Here is a 14,292-nt window from a genome sequence, read left to right on the forward strand (position 1 = left end):
GAGAGAGAGAGAGAGAGAGAGAGAGAGAGAGAGAGAGAGAGAGAGAGCAAGTAGTTTGCTTTAATCTGCATTCAAACTCTGTAATTCTTTCTCTGAGTGTGGATAGCCCTTTCCCTTTCCATCATAAGTCCTTTGGAGTTGTCTTATAGCCTTGCATTGCTGAGAAGAGCCCAGTTTATCAAAGTTAGTCGGCACAGATATGTGACTGTAATTATGTACAAGATTCTCCTGGTTCTGCTCCCCTCACTCAGCATCAGTTTATATAAGTCTCTCCAGGTTATTATGACATTCGTCTCCTCTTCATTTCTTATAGCACAATAGTATTCCATTACATTCATACACCACAACTTGTTCAGCCATTTTCCGATTGATGGGCAACTCCTTGATTTTCAATTCTTGGCCACCACAAAAAGAGCTGCTATAAATATTTTTGTACATATGGGTCCTCCTCCCACTTCTATGATCTCTTTGGGATACAGAACCAGAAGTGTTATTGCTGGGTCAAAGAGTATGTAAATTTTGTAGCCCTTTGGGCATAATTCCAGATTGCTCTCCAGAATGGCTGGATCAGTTCACAACTCGACCAACAATGCATTAGTGTTCTAATTTTTCCACATCCTCTCCAGCATTTATCATTTTTCTGTTTTGTCATGTTAACTAACCTGACTGTTGAGATGTGATACCTCAGAGTTGTTTTGATTTTCATTTCTCTAATCAATAGTGATTTAGAACATTTTTTCATATGCTTATAGATATCTTTAATTTCTTCCTGTGAAAACTGCCTGTTCATATCCTTTGACCATTTATTAATTGGGGAATGACTGTATATAGTTTTGACTCAGTTCTTGGTATATTTTAGAAATGAGGCCTTTTCAGAGAGCATGGTTGTAAAAAAATCTTTCCGAATTTTCTACTTCCCTCTTAATCTTGGTTACATTGGCTTTATTTGTACAGAAACTTTTCAATTTAATGTAATCAAAATTATCCATTTTTGCATTTCATAATACTCTCTAACTCTTGTTTGGTCATAAAATCTTCCCTTCTCCATAAATCTGACAGATAAACTATACCTTGATCTCTCAGATTGTTTACAGTATGTCTTTTTACCTAGATTGTGCACCCATTTACACTTTATTTTGTTACGGTGTTAGATATTGGTCTATGCTCAGATTCTTTCAGACTATTTTCTAGTTTTCCCAGCAGTTTTTGCCAAATAGTGAGTTCTTATCCCAGAAGCTGGGGTCTTTGTGTTTATCAAACAGTAGATTACTGTAGTCATTGATTGCTGTGTCTTGTGTACCTAATCTATTCTACTGATCCACTGCCTATTCCTCAACCAGTACCAAGTAGATTTGATGACCACTGCTTTATAATACAGATTAAAATCTGGTATGGCTGGGCCACCTTCTCTAGCATTTCTTTTCATTAATTCCCTTGATATTCTGGACCTTTGGTTCTTCCAAATGAATTTCGTTACTATTTTTTCTAGCTCAATAAAATAAAATTTTTGGTAGATTGATTGGTATGGCACTAAATATATAAATTATTTTAGGTAAAATTGTCATTTTTATTATATTAGATTGACCTACTCATGAGCAATTGATATTTTTCCAATTTTTTGATCCAATTTTATTTGTGTGAGAATTGTTTTGTAGTTGTATTCATATAGGTCCTGGGTTTATTTTGACAGGTAGACTCCCAAATATTTTGTAATGTCTACAATAATTCTAAATGAAATTTCTCTTTCTATCTCTTGTTGGATTTTGTTAGAAATATAAAGGAATGCCAAGGATTTATGTGGGTTTATTTTATATCCTGCAGCTTTGCCAAATTTATTTATCTCAAGAAGCTTTTAACTTGATTCTCTAGGATTCTCTAAGTATATCATCATATCATCTTCAAAGAGTGATAGCTTAGTCTCTTCTTGGCCCATCTAATTCCTTCAATTTCTTTCTCTTATTGCTACAGCTAACATTTCTAGTACAAAACTGAATAACAAGGGTGATAGTGGACATCCTTGTTTCACCTCCAATCTTATTGGAAATGCATCTATCTTTTCCTCATTACATATAATGCTTGCAGATGGTTTTAGATAGATGTTACTCATTGTTTTAAGGAAGACTCCATTTATTCTTATGCTGTCTAGTGTTTTTAATAAGAATGGGTGTTGTATTTTGTCAAAAGCTTTTTGTGCATCTACTGAAACACTCATATGGTTTCTACTAGTTTTGTTGTTGATATAATAGATTATACTAATAGTTTTCCTAATATTGAACTAGTCTTGCATTCCTGGAATAAATCCTATTTATCAAAGTGTATTATTCTTGTGATATGTTGTTGTAATCTTTTTACTAATATTTTATTTAAAGTTTTTGTATCCTTTATGAGGAAAATTGGTCTATAATTTCCTTTCTCCATTTTGGCTCTTCCTGATTTAGGTATCAGTATCATATTTGTATCATTAATAGACTTTTTTTAAGCAATCGGGGTTAAGTAACTTTCTCAAGGTTACATGGCCAGTTATTTCTGGTTGTGGTGCTAAGTATCTAAGCCCAGATTTGATTCCCAGGTCATCCCGACACTGGAGCCGGTACTCTTACTCGCTGAGCCACCTGACCAGACCGACTATATTTTTTAATAAAATCTTTTTCAAAAGGCCATAGATGAGCTTCCTAAGAAAAAAGCATCAGGATCATATGGATTTACAAGTGAATTCTGCCAAACACTTAAAAATCAACCAGTTCTACTACTAAGTAAATTATTTGGGTTAAGAGCCAAAGATGAAGCTCTTCCAAACTCCTTTTATGAAACGAATATAGTGCTACTACCTAAATCAGGAAGAGCAAAAAAAGAGAAAGAAAATTATAGACCAATTTCACTGGTCTATATGAAATGGTCTAAATGAGAATGGACAAAAATTACTAAATAAAATTTTATCTAGGAGATTACAACAAAGTAGCACAAAGATTGTACTTTGTGACCAAGTATAAATACTCAAATCAATTACAAAGGACCTATGAAGGAAAATGCTTTCCATCTCCAAAGAAAGAACTGATAAAAAATTCATAGTATGATTTTGAATACATACACACAGATATATATGTATATATACATACATACATACATACATATATACATTGTGTGTGTATGTGAAATCGTCAAATGGTAACTTTTTCTAGTGCTGGGTGAGGGTTGAGGGAAACAGTTTGAAACTTAAAATGTAACAAATAGATTAAATCAAATTTTAAAATCTCTTCCAGCTCTAACTCTAATGATGAAACTATCATTTTTGTCATTAATAAGTTAAAAAATGACCAAGATTCAGCAGCAAAAAAAAAGTTTCATTGCTCTTGTCCCTAAATATTACCAAATGTGATGTTGTTGGAAGACCAACAAAATAGAAGTCAAAATATTTGTTTTCTAGTTTTTTTATAGCTCTGCCATCAATTAGATTTGTGATCTCAGGCAAGAAATTTAACCTTGCTGAAAGTCAGCTGTGTGACATCTGCAAAATGACAGAGGTGAGCCAAATGATATCTAATGTCCCTTTTAGCTTTAATCATATCTTATCCTACCATAAAAATAAAATATTAGTCTATGATACTTACTTATCAATACTTTTTATGGTAGATAGCTAATGTTGACATTTCAGCAGCAATGATGACATGAGGACAAGAAGTCTTGAATTATCCAGTTTACCCAACTTCAATTAATTGAATCATTACCATAGCTTTCCTCTTGTTGACTGTACCAAACTCATTTTTTTGACTTCTTTGTATGTCAGACTACTTGGATTGGGTTATGATACTGAAGTTATTTTCTGATATTCCAATGTATCTATGAACTTATTGATGTAGCTATTCTGTCCTATGATGGAGATTGCAACCATGCATGCCTGCCCATTCTGTGTGACGCACATTCATGCACAGCCACCACTTCAGTTCAGGCAGTGATAATTCCTCCCTTGGATTGTTTAATGTCCTTCTTCTTGGTCCTCCCTTGCTCAAGTCTTTCCATACTCCAATCCAATGATCACTCAGTTACCAAAATTATTTTCTTAAAACATAGATCTGACCATGTCACCCTTTTACTCAGTAACTGTCAACCTATCTTTCCAGACTTCTTGTACTTTACTCAACCCTTTTCCTCCTAGTTACTGGTGCCCTGCTCTCTGAGATTGCTTTCCATCTATTTGGTGTAAATCTCATCTGTAACCAATTTTTTAACATGGTCTCCACCATTCAAACATGAACTCTTACAGGGCAGAATCTATATTTTGCTTTGCTTTGTACCCCAAGCATCTAACCAGTGCTTTGTATATAGTAAATACTTAATATATATTTTTCTGATGACCAAATGACAGAATCTGGTAGTGTGTGTGTGTGGGGGGGGGGGGGGCTTCCTTCCAGCATCATTATGTCAAGAAGATTCCATTGAAATATACAGATTATAGATTAAATATCTCTCACTATCCACTCACCGTTACAGACAAATTAACTCACATATTAAATTGATTACAATTCATTTTTGGAGGGCATAATAATTTAATTCCTATTTTTCAGAAGAAGCAATGCACTTAATAATGAATGAAATGAAAAACAAAATACAACTATCTTCCTGTGTTTTATCATGACTGGATCAGTCCTGTTTGTTCCAGGATACTTCTTTCTGTACAAGTTTGATGACATGGATTGTTTGAAGTTTATCAGATGCTGGAGTTTGGGAAGAAACAGTAGTTATGAAGTCACTCTGTCTTTTGCTCCTAGATAACAATGTTCCTAAAAGAGACAATATAAAATATATCACTTGAATTCTAGAGTCATTAAAAAAGAATTATTTGTTGTTCTCTCACAAACTTTTACCTTGGAACCTATTTTATCTTTCCTTTCTGCATCTTATTCTGAGTGGTAGTGTGTTTGAATGGATGGGGTAGCCTTCACATCAGAAAAATCTAACCCACATATGTCATATATTAGCTGTGTGAATTTGAGCATGTCACATGACTGCATGGTACCCCTGGACATTCTCTGTAAGCAGAATTTCCAGATGAGTTGTCAATCAGCAATGGTTTAATGAAATTATAGGTATAGATAATTCACCTCCAAATAAATAGATAGATAATACCAGAGAAATATAGTATACTGGGCAATCTCTGTGAGGAGAATATCTATTATTGAGTAGGAGGAGAGGGAATTGGGGAGAAACAAAAAAAGTTGATGTCTGTTTTTCTCTCTGTCATACAAGGGGTTCTAAGATCCCTTCTGAGTCTAATAATCTCTAAATCTCTAATTTTATAGTATACTGATGTGTGCAGGGAGCTTCCTTCATGGGATGAATCAGTAAGAGCCAAAGACAGTATTTTTTAAACAAAATATTATTTTAGTTTTGCCTCTTGGATAAGTCTTATCAAAAGATAGAATATCTATCAATCTATCTATCTATCTATCTATCTATCTATCTATCTATCTATCTATCTATCTATCTACCTATCTACCTATCATCTATCTATATCCATCTATCTCTCTATCTATCTATCCATCCATCCATCTATCTGTCTGTCTAATGTTATCAAAATACTTTGCCTCTCTACTTCATAGATTTGTACTTATTAGCATGCTTATTTGGACTAGATACCTAACTGACTGAAGATCCTTTCTGTTAAGTAATTTTCAGGAGTAACTTTTAATCCAACCTAAGATAGTTTCTCCTTCAACAATCTCTATTGACGCCTTTTTCATCCTGGTCAACTTTGACTTCCACAACACTCTCCTTTCATGGTTCTACTGCCTTATCAGTCCTTCTGAGTTCCTTTTGCTGGATCGACACCTAGTTACCACTATCTAAGTACTGACCTTCTTTTCTTCTCTATCCCTTCTCCCTTGATGACTTCATAAGCTACCATGAGGCCCATTATTGTCTTTATCCAAATGACTCCCAAGTCTGTATATTCAACACAAATCTCTCTCCTGAGCTCCAGTTTCGCATTAGCAGTCTGCTGGAAATTTCCACCTAGATGTCACATTGGTCCCTTAAAATCAATATAAATTGAACATAACTCATTATATTTGCCTCTAAACCTATCCCTTCAATAAAATTCCCTATTTTCATAGAAAGTACTACTATTCTTCCAATCAACTTGGTCTGTAAGCTTGGCATTTTTCTGTGTTCTTTCCCTCTTCCTCACTTCTAGTAATTTATCATTTGTCCTATTTTGTCCATTCTAATAGCTTTTGCATGTATCTTTTCTCCTTTTTCAGAGTCTTTACTTTTGTTTAAAACCTTATCACCTCTCACTTGTACTATTACAATAGCTTTCTGATTAGTCTCCCCATTTCTTGTCTCTTTCTTCTTCAATCTATTCACCCAGCAGCCAAATTGATATTCCTAATACTTGGTCTGACCAAATCGCTCCTCTACTCAAAAATATTTAATAGCTTTCTGTTGCTTCCTAAGTAAAACACAAAACCTTTACCCTAGTGTTTAAAGCCCTCTACTTTCAATTTTGTCCTCAATATTGAGCTAATTTATCTTCCATTTAAAATTACTCCCCTCACAAATTTACCTTCCCTTAACAGCTATTTGTCACACAAAATATTAGATCTTCCACTTCAGTACTTTGCAGACATCCCCTATACCTGGAATGTACTCTATCCTCTGTTCTGCTTTACAGAATCCTTAATTTACTTCAAAGAACAATTCAGGTACCACCTTTTAAATGAAGCCTTTCCCTAACCTCCCAGTTAGTAGTGCTCCCTCTTTGAAATTAATCTGTAGATACTTCATGTAAACTTTCTGCATATGTATTGTATGCCCTCATTCTTGAAGGCAGACTGTTTCCTTTGTGTTGGTATATCTTTACCACCAATAATAGTGTTTTGCACACAATATGTATTTCATATATGCTTTTTGAACTGAAATAAATTAAATCCTAGGTCAATCCCTGTCAAAACAACTCAGCAATTCACCTCAGCAATTCACCACTCTTCACCATCCACTCTCCCATCTACCCATACAAATTACCTGGTGGACTTTGAATTAGAAGAAAAAGAAGAAGCAAACCACAGGGAAGGAGGTTCATGCTTGGAGTAATAGGGCGGCAGGGATGACAGACTTGGAGAAGAATGGTGTGGTACAGAAGTGCTCTTGGTAAGTAGAGCTTAAGTAAAGAAGAATGCATGCATCAATGAACAGAGTTGTAAGAACAACAAACACAACACAATTTCCACTGCTTCCTTTCCCCAACCACCCTCCTATCTGCCCTTCCTGCTATCACAGCCTCCACAGTTCCCTCAGGATGGGAACTGAGTGCAAATGACCCAGAATACCTCCATCCCACACAGAAGACATACTAAGTGTGGTGTCACTGGTGTGGAAACTCAACCTACAGCCAGAACTATGTGACATTGAGGACGTATGAATCAGACTGCTTTTGTCTGTGTTGTGTGCTGACATCATTTTTTTATTGAAGCTATTAGATAAGCAGCAAACACATTATAACAGATTGCATACTATCTCTGAAGTCAGAGAAACTAGATTTCATGACCCATTTTAAGGTGTATTTCTGAAGTGTCCTTGTGCAAATCATTTGGACCAAATCTTGGACTTGGGTTTCTCAACTGTAAATGAGAAGACTGTACTAGATTACTTCTAATGACCTTTATCATTTTAGATTGATTTTCCTATAATCCCAAAAGTAAAAGGAACTGTGTAGCCTAACCCATGTCTGAACAGGACTACTTTCTAGATTATCACTGAAAATGGTGATCCGGTCCTCCCCTGAAGAGTTTCTGTAAAATGCCACCCACAATCTCCCAAAGCAACCAATTCCACTTGGAAAAGCTCTTATTATTAAGAAATATTTCTTTCCATCAACCATTAATCTTCCTGTCTGCAGCTTCTACCTAGTGCTACTAGTTTTGTCTTCTAGAACTAACAATATAATTCCAATCTTTTATATGATTGGCATCTTTTTGCTTACTTTAAAACAGATATTGTTTCAAAAACTCACAGCATAACAATGGCATACCAATCATATAATAACAATAGTTGGAACTTATATAGCTCTTTAAAGTTTGCAAATTACTTAACAAATATTATTTCATTGTATCATTTCATCTGGAAACTAAGGCAAAAAGTTAAACAATGGGGGCAGCTAGGTGATGCAGTGAATAGAGCATCAGCCCTGGAGTCAGGAGAACCTGAGTTCAAATCTGGTCTCAGACACTTGACACTTACCAGCTGTGTGACCTTGGGAAAGTCACTTAATCCCAATTGCTTTGCCTTCCTCCCTCAAAAAAAAAAAAGTTAAGCAACTTGCTCAGGGTTAAACAGATAATGTCTAAAGGCTGGATTTGAAATTATGTCTTTATATATTTAATATGCCATTCTCTTCACTGTGACACTGCTGATTATTTCAGTATCGTGAGATGGAATTCATATGGGCCTACTGACTTGGCTTTTCAAGGGCAAATACATGCCACATTACTATTTCCTTAACTATCTTAGTCTTCAACTCTCTGCTAATTAGCTTCTAATCTAAACTTTCAAGCACTAAAATCATAATAGTTGGTAGAAAAGTAGAAGCAAAAGGAATTAAATAGATCTGCCTTCTCTTGAACATCAGCTGTTGTCACTACTACCCCAAGTAAAACTTTAATACTCTTTTTTATCTTCTTGCCTTCATAATAGAATTAATTTTGTTGTTGTTATTTTCTTCTTGGAATTCACTAGCAGATTCTTCTTTTTGGAAATTATCATCAGTTTTTAATGCTTCTAAGCTTTTAATGCCTTTGTTATGTCTTCTAAGATCATGCCACCATTACACTCTTGTATCATCCACAGTTACTTTCTCTTACTTCCATCTTCTGTGTAAAAGAACAAAATAAAAACTTCATCTGGTTTAAGAGATATTTATAATTAGGGTCTGTAAACTTTTAAAAGATATTTTGGTTACTATTTCAGTATAACTATTTTCTTTTGTAATCTTATATATTATTATTTAAATATTTAAAAAATTCTGAGAGGTGGCGGATGAGTTAGAAGGAAGAAATAACGTGCTCTAGCAGCCTTTATCTCAAGCATTTTCCTCAAATTAGATACAAGATGGAAAAAGCAGAAAGATGCTCTGGGGTTGAAGGGCTAAGGACAATCTGTGAGATTGAGCTGAGATATCAAAATTATTAGAAGATGCCAAATTTTAAAGGAGAGATAAGAAATATTTATGTATACCCACAGGATTATTTATCAACATAGTACTCATTGTAAATTCCACCATTTCCTCTGATCCATGACATAGTGCTGTCTTGATTTTGACTAAGTCATAATGATGGCTAAGTTTCATTGAATAGTGTGAAGTGATGAAAGTAATTTTGATTGAAAGAAGTTAAACAGATTGATCAAGGCAAGAATGTCATAAAGGGTCAAAGAGAAAATAGAAGGAAGGTGGGAAGTAAATTGAAACTTAAGATTACTATTTCTTTCATGGATAGTATTTCAAAACTAACTAAAAATGTCACTCCTTTGAGCACATCTTATTTATTGCAGTTAAAATTTCCTGAACTGAAAAGACCTTCACTCTCCCCTATTTTTCCTCCCTTTTCCTATTCAGTCTCCCTGCCTAATTTGTGAACTAGTTAATACAGAAATGTGTCTGCCCTTGCCCCAAAGTCAAATAGCTGTCAGATTTCCATGTTAGAGTATTACCACCCACTTCACAAGGTTGTTAGTAAGAAAGCATTTTGAAAAAATGTAAAGCTATATAAATCGCAAAGCACAGCATGTGTGTTACTATTATTATGACAAAGTAAAATGTCTGTAGAGGCAACATGATGTAATGAATAGAGATCTGGCCTTAGAGTCAGAAAGACATTTGTTCATGCCTTGCCTCTGACACATATTTACTGTTTGACCTTGGACACACAAGCTGTTGACCTCTTAGTATGAGATGATAGCTAAGATGATCTGTTGTATAGCAAGGGCCAAACTTCATCAATAGGAGGAGTTAGCTCTTTGGGAGATCTCTACCCATAAACTTATAGTTCTGATACAAAATACACACATAAATAAATTACTATATTTTTGACCTGGCAATTAGGGGCAAGAGTTATGGCCAGGAGGTGTATAGGACAGGTTAGAAAAAATGAGGATTTTGTGCCTCTCTTACTTCCACAGCCCCCAAACTCTCAGCAGACATAAGAGTCCTGGAAAATTCTATACTAGAATGATACTCTCAACCCTGAACATCATGTGAATCTATGTAACCCTCAGAGCCTGAGGATCAGAAGAAATGGTCTGAGGCTTCCTTTTTTTTTTTTTTTTAACATAGTCCTAAATGTTGTTGTTGCTGTTGTTGTTCGGTAGGGTCCAACTCTAAGTCCATGGGGTTTTCTTGGCAAAGATATTGGAGTGGCTTGCCATTTCTTTCTCTGGTGGGTCCCCATTTTACAAATGAGTGACTGAGTCAAATAAGTATTAAGTGATTTGCCCAGGGTCACACAGCTACTAAGCGGCTGACACTGAATTTGAAATCAGTTCTTCCTGACTCTAGACCTGGTGCTCTATCCACTGAACCACCTAGGCACACCTATATTCCTAAGTACCCTTAAATAAAAGCTCATTAAATCTGACTAGCTAATCATTGTCAAATGATAATTATGAGGGGAAGCACATCTGTGGGGGGTTCATAAAGTACACCATTATAAAGAGACTTATAAGACCTCAAGGTCACCAAGAGCCCTGAAGAGATAAAAGTTGCCTGCTACCCTTTGGAGACCCAACCTACCAATGTAAGCAGAGGTGCAGAGAGTATCTCCAGAGTCTGTATTACATATAAATAAACTATATATGAGACTTTTTATATATTTTATAAGAAAATTGTGAAGGGCAATGAAAAAATAATAAGACAAAGGATCTTTTATTGTGTTTCTGGGGAAGAGAAAAAATAAATTATATTGTGGTCCCAATTATAGAGACTAAGATCCACTCTATAGCCGATAAACTCCTTTTATCCAGCTCTGCCACTTCCTACCTTAGTATCAAGTGACCTTACTAGCAAGGTCACCATGTGTCTTTGCACAAAGCCCCCAAATTTTCTGAATCTTGGTTTGCTCATATGTAAAATGAAAGGGTTGTGACAAGATTACCTCTGAAGTCCTTTTCTGGATTTTAAATCCATGTTCCCCTTCAGATGAAGTCACAGGGGTGCCTTAAGGTTTCAAATATTAAGTTTTAATCTGGCCATAACATTTTAAAAATATCTAAAGCCCCATAATTCTTCCATGTAATAGTGTGAGGGACTGACTTTGTCCTTTCTTTTGTCAGAAAGGTTAAGTGCCTCACAGAACCTTAATCTCAAAAAAAAAAAAAAAGCAGCATGAAAAACACAACAACATTATTTTACCAGTTGAAATTACTCTAAAGTCTTCTGTCAACTCCAGGAATTAGTTTAAAAGTGTTGACTGTTTTCATTCAGTCTGCCAACCAGCATGAAGCAGACCACCTGCTGTGAAATAAGGGAGTAGAGACCAGCAGTTATTATAGCAGTAGCCATAAGTTTATTGCTTATTGGTACTAAACTTAAATCTTAGTAATTTTGAATTACTGAGTTAGCTTAGATTTATGGAGATGCACAATCATTTAGAACGGCATTCATTCCAGAAGGGTATATTATCTAAACCAATTTTCTTATAGTGATACAATTGCAATACTATAGTTACGGTTGTATCAGCGTTTCCATTATAAAGTCCTATTTTCAGGGTTTTATAATTTGGCCATAAAAATTCTCTCCTTGTGAAAACTTGGCAAACAAGGTCTGAGCCAGAAAACAGATTTTTTTTTGTTTGTTTGTTTAAAAGAAATCTGGGGGTGTGGGGGGTTGGGGTGGGAACTTGATCTAATCAGCCATCTTTATTGTCAAAGTGTGGAAAATGCAACAAAATATGATAAACCACGACTGTCCATCAACAAAGGCAAAATGAAAAATAAAGTTAAGATATTCATAAGAGCATGAAGTTCTGAAGATGAAGTGTTCTCGAGGGGAAAGAATGATGGTCTGGTATTTTGGAGATCTAAGCTAACGATTTTTACCTTCATTTAGGCAGGTCTTTTCTGTGTGTGTGTGTGTGTGTGTGTGTGTGTGTGTGTGTGTGTGTGCGCATGTGTGTTTCTGGGTCTGTGTGACTGTGTGTCTGTGTATGTCTATCTGTCTCTCGATCTCTGTCTGTCTCTTTAATAAGTTTCTTCGACTGTATAAATTGAAATGATAATACTTCTATTCCACAAGGTTGTTTCAGGGATCAAAGTAAATGATATGACCATGCTTTGAATAGCTAAAAAAAATACTATACAAATATTACAACACATTAACACTATCTCAGGACTCTTGTAACCAGAAAGGCAGCACTGGGGCTGTTGTCAATAGTGCGTGGGACTGGAACTCAGGAAGACCTGGGTTGTTTTCTACTACTTGCTGGTTGAATGACAATGAGCAAGTCTCTTGTCTTCTCCAAGTCTCATCTCTCATCTGTAAAAATGGCAATAATAATAGCTCTTGGTAAAGGACATCGATAGAGAAAGTTCCTCACTTGAAGTTTCCTACACTAATACAATCAAAAGTTGGTTTAAAAAAATAGAACTATTTCACAGAGTTGTTTTGAGGATTAAATGAAGTAATGCATGTAAGTTGCTTTGCAAAAAACTTTGCCACCCAGTGACATATAACACACTGTCTTCTACTGCTAACTGTAGAAAGAACTTTGAATTTGAAGTCAGAAAACCTAAGTTTGGATTTCAGTTTTTATTTGGTACCTATTTATTAGCACAATCTTGGGTATACATTATGGAAAGGTTTTATCTGTCAGACAGAAGACTCACCACGTTGTCTGCTGAGCAAGAACTCAGTGGATATAATAATAATGATGATGATGATTACTATTATTACTACTTTTAATTATCCTCAGCTGTCTTTTCTGTGGGCCACAAGGTATAAGGACAACTCTCTGAATTCAGGAAGGCGAGTGGGGTAGGTTGCTCTTGTCCCAATTAGGCCAGTCTCTGAGGGAACAGTTTCCTACTCAAATCTGTATGGAGATATCTCTTCTTTGTCAGTCAGTTAGTCAGTCAACTAACATTTATTAAATGCCTACTATGGAAGGCATGGTATTTGTGTCTTCCTTCCTTCAAGACAAAACACTGTGAGATTTCAAAAAGCATCTAGAATCTTCCCTTTTCCCAGGCACTTAAGCAGTTGCATTTAAGCTACTGGAGTAGGTGTGAGAGGAATAATGACAGGAGCAAAGGCAGTGGTAGAAGAGATTTAGTCAGAAATAGAGAAATCAACAGTAAGAAGAGTCCAGTTAAACATTGTTCACTCTGTATTCAGTGCAGGTAAAGTATAGCATAACCAATAAACCCCTGTAGTAAATGTCCCAAGGAAACTTCTATAATAGCCTTTCAACTCAATATAAATTAATTATTCTATGAGTTTATTTCTTAGAATTTTCTTTCTATGTAGAAATAAAATAGTCTGCTCCATATATGATTCATGTTTATATTTCTGATACTTTCTTATTTCCTCTCACAAATTGGTTAAAAACTGTTTGGCTAGAGACAAAAATAGACTCTGAGGTGCATGTGTGTGTATCTTTGTGTCTGTGTTTGTGTCTGTATCTGTGTGTGTGTGTGTGTGTGTGAGGGGGTAGCTGAAGATCTGGGAGCCTAGTTTCCTTATTGAGGAGTCGGGAAAGGACAGAGCAATTAAATTAGATGTTGTGATAGGAAAGAAAGAAAGAAAGAAAGAAAGAAAGAAAGAAAGAAAGAAAGAAAGAAAGAAAGAAAGAAAGAAAGAAAGAAAGAAAGAAAGAAAGAAAGAAAGAAAGAAAGAAAGAAAGAAAGAAAGAAAGAAAGGAAGGAAGGAAGGAAGGAAGGAAGGAAGGAAGGAAGAAAGAAAGGAAGGAAGGAAGGAAGGAAGGAAGGAAGGAAGGAAGGAAGGAAGGAAGAAAGAAAGAAAGAAAGAAAGAAAGGAAGGAAGAAAGGAAGAAAGAAATAAAGAAAGAAAGAAAGAAAGGAAGGAAGGAAGAAAGGAAGAAAGAAAGAATAAGAAAGAAAGAATAAGAAAGAGAGAGAGAAAGAAAGAAAGAAAAAGAGAGAGAGAGAAAGAAAGAGAGAAAGAAAGAGAAAAAGAGAAAGAAAGAGAGGGAAAGAAAGAGAGAAAAAGAAAGAGAAAGAGAGCGAGAAAGGGAGACAGAGAAAGGAAGGAAGGAAGGAAGGAAGGAAGGAAGGAAGGAAGGAAGGAAG

The sequence above is a fragment of the Petaurus breviceps genome, unplaced genomic scaffold (assembly GCF_028583685.1).
Source record: "Petaurus breviceps papuanus isolate PSGF00001 unplaced genomic scaffold, PetGlider_PUasm1.0 90822, whole genome shotgun sequence".
Taxonomy (NCBI): Eukaryota; Metazoa; Chordata; class Mammalia; order Diprotodontia; family Petauridae; genus Petaurus; species Petaurus breviceps.